Here is a 6,000-nt window from a genome sequence, read left to right on the forward strand (position 1 = left end):
GCATTCTTTTTAGTATTGTACATAGCCTGAACACCCTGGTTAGATATAATGTAATAGGCAGCTAAATATAATATATAGGTTTGGGAGCAGAGGATGCAGTAGATAGTGAACAGTGAGGTCTTTTTTTTTATTATTATTATTATTATTTTTTTTGCATTTTTCTGAAGCTGGAAACGGAGAGACAGTCAGACAGACTCCCGCATGCGCCCGACCGGGATCCACCCGGCACGCCCACCAGGGGCGACGCTCTGCTCACCAGGGGGCGATGCTCTGCCCGTCCTGGGCGTCGCCATGTTGCGACCCTCCTGGGTGTCGCCATGTTGCAACCAGAGCCACTCTAGCGCCTGGGGCAGAGGCCACAGAGCCATCCCCAGCGCCCGGGCCATCTTTGCTCCAATGGAACCTTGGCTGCGGGAGGGGAAGAGAGAGACAGAGAGGAAGGCGCGGCGGAGGGGTGGAGAAGCAAATGGGCGCTTCTCCTATGTGCCCTGGCCGGGAATCGAACCCGGGTCCTCCGCACGCTAGGCCGACGCTCTACCGCTGAGCCAACCGGCCAGGGCCAACAGTGAGGTCTTATAGATCACCCTGAATATATAGATAGAAAAAAAAAATCCTAGATAAGACCCTGGGAAATATGAAAATTCAAGGACTAATTGGAGAAAAGGGAAACAGTAAAAGAGAAACCTTTTAGAATATGGTTACATATATACATATATTGTCTGTCTCCACTGTAAGCTTCCTGGGTTTTTTCTTTTTAATTAAAATTTTAAATTTATCATGTTAACATGGATTCAAGTGCCCCACTCAATGTAATACCCTCAACCCCCAACAAGGTGTCCCCCATTATACCCTCTTATCCCCTCCCTCTACATCCCTCTCCCCCTTCCCCTGGGACTTGCTGTCCTGTTATCTGTAGCTATGTGTTATGTATATGTAATTTGGCTAGTCCCTTCACCTTCTCTGAGCCCATCCCTCACCCCCTTTCCTCCGACAGCTGTCCCTCTGCTCCCTGTGACCCTGCCTCTGCCTCTAATCCGTTGCTCAGTTCACCGTGTTTATTAGATTCCACATGTAAGTGATCATGTTTGTCTCTCTCTGCCTGGCTTATTTCTTTTTTTTTAATTGGAGTTAATTAGTGTTCTTTATTTGTAGGATCATTTTTTGTCTTAGAATCTACTGTATGTCATCTAAAATTTTTTTGTTGTTTTAAATTATTTTTTATATTTTTAATTTTTAAAATTTATTTATTAATTTTTTTAATTATTATTAATTTTAATAGGGTGACATTGATGAATCAGGGTACATATGTTCAGTGACAACATCTCCAGGTTATTTTGACATTTGATTATGTTGCATACTCATCACCCAAAATCAAATTGTCTTCTGTCACCTTCTATCTGGTTTTCTTTGTGCCCCTCCTCCCCCCCTAACCACCACCCTCTTGTCCATGTCTCTGAGTCTCATTTTTATGTCCCACCTATGTATGGAATCATATAGTTCTTAGTTTTTTCTGATTTACTTACTTTGCTCAGTATAATGTTATCAGGGTCCATCCATGTTGTCATCATTTCTTATGGCTGAGTAGTATTCCATAGTGTATATGTACCAAAGTTGTTTTTTTTTATAAAATCCTTTATTTATTTATTTATTTATTTATTTTTTATTTATTCATTTTTAGAGAGGAGACAGAGAGGGAGAGAGAGGAGAGAGAGACAGAGAGAGAGAAGGGAGGAGGAGCTGAAAGCATCAACTCCCATATGTGCCTTGACCAGGCAAGCCCAGGGTTTCGAACTGGCGACCTCAGCATTTCCAGGTCGACGCTTTATCCACTGCACCACCACAGGTCAGGCTATACCAAAGCTTTTTAATCCACTCGTCCACTAACAGACACTTGGGCTGTTTCCAGATCTTCGCTATTGTGAACAATGCTGCCATAAACATGGGGGTACATTTCTTCTTTTGAAACAGTGCTATGGTGTTCTTGGGGTATATTCCTAAAAGTGGGATAGCTGGGTCAAAAGGCAGTTCGATTTTTAATTTTTTGAGGAATCTCCATGCTGTTTTCCACAGTGGCTGCACTAGTCTGCATTCCCACCAGCAGTGCAGGAGGGTTCCCTTTTCTCCACATCCTCACCAGCACTTATTCTGTGTTGTTTTGTTGATGAGCGCCATTCTGACTGGTCTGAGGTGATATCTTGTGGTTTTAATTTGCATTTCTCTAATGATTAGTGATGTTGAGCATTTTTTCATATGCCTATTGGCCATCCTTATGTCCTCTTTGGAGAAATGTCTATTCATTTCTTTTGCCCATTTTTTTTATTGGATTGTTTCTCTTTCTGGTTTTGAGTTTTACAAGTTCTTTATAAATTTTGATTATTAACCCTTTATCAGACGTATTGTTGAATATGTTCTCCCATTGTGTAGTTTGTCTTTTTATTCTGTTCTTATTGTCTTTAGCTATGCAAAAATTTTTTAGTTTGATATAGTCCCATTTGTTTATCCTGTCTTTTATTTCACTTGGCCGTGGAGATAAATCGGCACATATATTGCTGCGAGAAATGTCGAAGAGCTTACTGTCTATGTTTTCTTCTAAAATGCTTATGGTTTCACAACTTACATTTAAGTCTTTTATCCATTTTGAGTTTATTTTTGTAAATGGTGTAAGTTGGTCTAGTTTCATTTTTTTGCAGGTAGCTGTCCAGTTTTCCCAACACCATTTGTTAAAGAGGCTGACTTTACTCCATTGTATGCTCTTACCTCCTTTGTCAAATATCAGTTGGCCATAAAGGTGTGGGTTTATTTCTGGGTTCTCTGTTCTGTTCCATTGATCTTTATGCCTGTTCTTATGCCAGTACCAGGCTGTTTTGAGTACAATGGCCTTGTAGTATAACTTGATATCAGGAAGTGTGATACCTCCCACTTTATTCTTCCTTTTCAAGATTGCTGAGGCTATTCGTGTTCTTTTTTGGTTTCATATAAATGTTTGGAATATGTGTTCTATATCTTTGAAGTATGTAATTGGTATTGCATTGATTTATAAATTGCTTTGGGTAATATAGACATTTTAATGATGTTTATTCTTCCTAACCATGAGCATGGTATATGCTTCCACTTGTTTATATCTTCCTTGATTTCTTTTATCAATGTTTTATAATTTTCTGAGTACAAGTCTTTAATCTCCTTGGTTAAATTTACTCCTAGGTACTTTATTTTTTTGTTTGCAATAGTGAAGGGGATTGTTTCCTTAATTTCTCTTTCTGACAGTTCATTTTTGGTGTATAAAAATGCCTCTGATTTCTGAGTATTAATTTTATATCCTGCCACCTTGCTGAATTCATTTATCAGGTCCAGTAGGTTTTTGACTGAGACATTAGGGTTTTCTATACACAATATCATATCATCTCAGCAAATATGGTAGTTTTACTTCTTCTTTTCCAATTTGGATGCCTTTTATTTCTTCTTCTTGTCTGATTGCTGTGGCTAGGACTTCCAGAACTATGTTGAATAAGAATGGTGAAAGGGGGCATCCCTGCCTTGTTCCTGATCTTAAGGGGATTGCTTTTAATTTTTGCCCATTGAGTATGATGTTCACTGTAGGTTTGTCATAGATGGCTTTTATCATGTTGAGGTATGTTCTCTGTATTCCCACTTTGCTGAGAGTTTTGATCATGAATGGGTGCTGGATTTTATCAAATGCTTTTTCTGCATCTATTGAAATTATCATATGGTTTTTCTCCTTCCTTTTGTTTATGTGATGAATCACATTGATTGATTTGCGAATACTGTACCAACCTTGCCTCCCTAGAATAAATCCCACTTGATCATGATGTATAATTTTTTTCATATATTGCTGGATCCAGTTTGCTAATATTTTGTTGAGGATTTTAGGATCTAAATTCATCAGGGATATTGGCCTATAATTTTCTTTCTTTGTGTGGTCTTTGCCTGGTTTTGGAATCAGAATTATGCTTTCTTCATAAAAGGAGCTTGGAAGTCTTCCTTCCTCTTGAATTTTTTGAAATAGCTCGAGAAGGATAGGAATTAGTTCTTCTTTGAATATTTGGTAGAATTCACTTGTGAAGCCATCAGGCCCAGGAGTTTTCTTTGTTGGGAGTTTTTTGATAACTGTTTCTATCTCATTTGTTGTAATTGGTCTGTTTAGGTTTTCTGATTCTTCCAGATTAATTTTTGGAAGATTATATGTTTCAAGGAATTTGTCCATTTCATCTAGATTGTCTAATTTTTTGGCATAGAGTTCTTCATAGTATTTTCTTACAATATTTTGTATTTCTGTTGTGTCAGTTGTTATTTCTCCAGTCTCATTTCTAATTTAATTTTTTTTTTTGTATTTTTCTGAAGCTGGAAACGGGGAGAGACAGTCAGACAGACTCCCACATGCGCCCAACCAGGATCCACCTGGCACGCCCACCAGGGGGCGATGCTCTGCCCTTCTGGGACTTTGCTCTGCTGTGACCAGAGCCACTCTAGTGCCTGGGGCAGAGGCCAAGGAGCCATCCCCAGCGCCCGGGCCATCTTTGCTCCAATGGAGCCTTGGCTGCAGGAGGGGAAGAGAGAGACAGAGAGGAAGGAGGGGGGGATGGAGAAGCAAATGGGCACTTCTCCTATGTGCCCTGGCCGGGAATCAAACCCGGGTCCCCCGCACGCCAGGCCGACGCTCTACCGCTGAGCCAACCGGCCAGGACCTCATTTCTAATTTTATTTATTTGAGTCTTCTCTCTTTTTTTCTTGGTGAGTCTGGGTAAAGGTTCATCAATCTTGTTTACCTTTTCAAAGAACCAGCTCCTGGTTTCTTTGTTGTTGTTTTTTTTCTTTTACAGGGACAGAGAGCGTCAGAGAGAGGGATAGATAGGGACAGACAGACAGGATCGGAGGGAGATGAGAAGCATCAATCATCAGTTTCTCATTGCGACACCTTAGTTGTTCATTGATCGCTTTCTCATATGTGCTTTGACCGCGGGCCTTCAGCAGACCGAGTGACTCCTTGCTCGAGCCAGCAACCTTGGGTCCAAGCTGGTGAGCTTTTTGCTCAAGCCAGATGAGTCTATGCTCAAGCTGGTGACATCGGGGTCTCAAACCTGGGTCCTCTGCATCCCAGTCTGACGCTTTATCCACTGCGCCACCGCCTGGTCAGGCCCAGCTCCTGGTTTCATTGATCCTTTGTATTGTTTCTTTAGCCTCTATGTCATTTATTTCCGCTTTGATCTTTATTATTTCCTTCCTTCTACTACCTCTGGGATTTACTTGCTCTTCTTTTTCTAGTTCTTTTAGGTGCAGGGTCATTTATTTGAGCTTTTTCTAGCTTCTTAAGGTATGCCTGTAATGCTATGAATTTCCCTCTCAGGACTGCTTTTGCTGCATCTCATAAATTTTGAGTTGATGTATGCTCATTATCATTCATTTCTAGGAATTTTTTTATTTCTTCTTTGATCTCATTGTTAACCCATTCTTTATTTAACAACATGCTATTTAGTTTCCAAGTGTTTGAGTATTTTTCAGGTTTTCTGTTGTGGTTGATTTCTAGTTTCATGCCATTGTGATCAGAGAAAATGCTTGATATGATTTCAATCTTCTTAAATTGGCTGAGACCGCTTTTGTGCCCTAACATGTGGTCTATCCTAGAGAATGTACCATGAGCACTTGAAAAGAATGTATATTCTGCTGCTTTAGGGTGAAAGGTTCTGAAGATATCTATTAAATTAGATGATCTAGTGTGTCCTTTAAGTCTGCTGTTTCTTTGTTAATTTTCTTTCTTGAGGATCTATCTAGTGATGTTGGGGGTATTGAAATCCCCTACTATTATAGTAATGCTGTTGATCTCGCCCTTTATATCCATCAAAGTCTGTTTTATATATTTAGGTGCTCCTATATTAGGTGCGTAGATATTTATAATGGTTATATCTTCCTGTTGGATTGTTCCTTTTATCATTATGTAGTGACCTTCTTTATCTCTTACTATAGCTTTTGTTTTAAAGTCCATTT

The sequence above is a fragment of the Saccopteryx bilineata genome, chromosome 4 (assembly GCF_036850765.1).
Source record: "Saccopteryx bilineata isolate mSacBil1 chromosome 4, mSacBil1_pri_phased_curated, whole genome shotgun sequence".
Lineage (NCBI taxonomy): Eukaryota > Metazoa > Chordata > Mammalia > Chiroptera > Emballonuridae > Saccopteryx > Saccopteryx bilineata.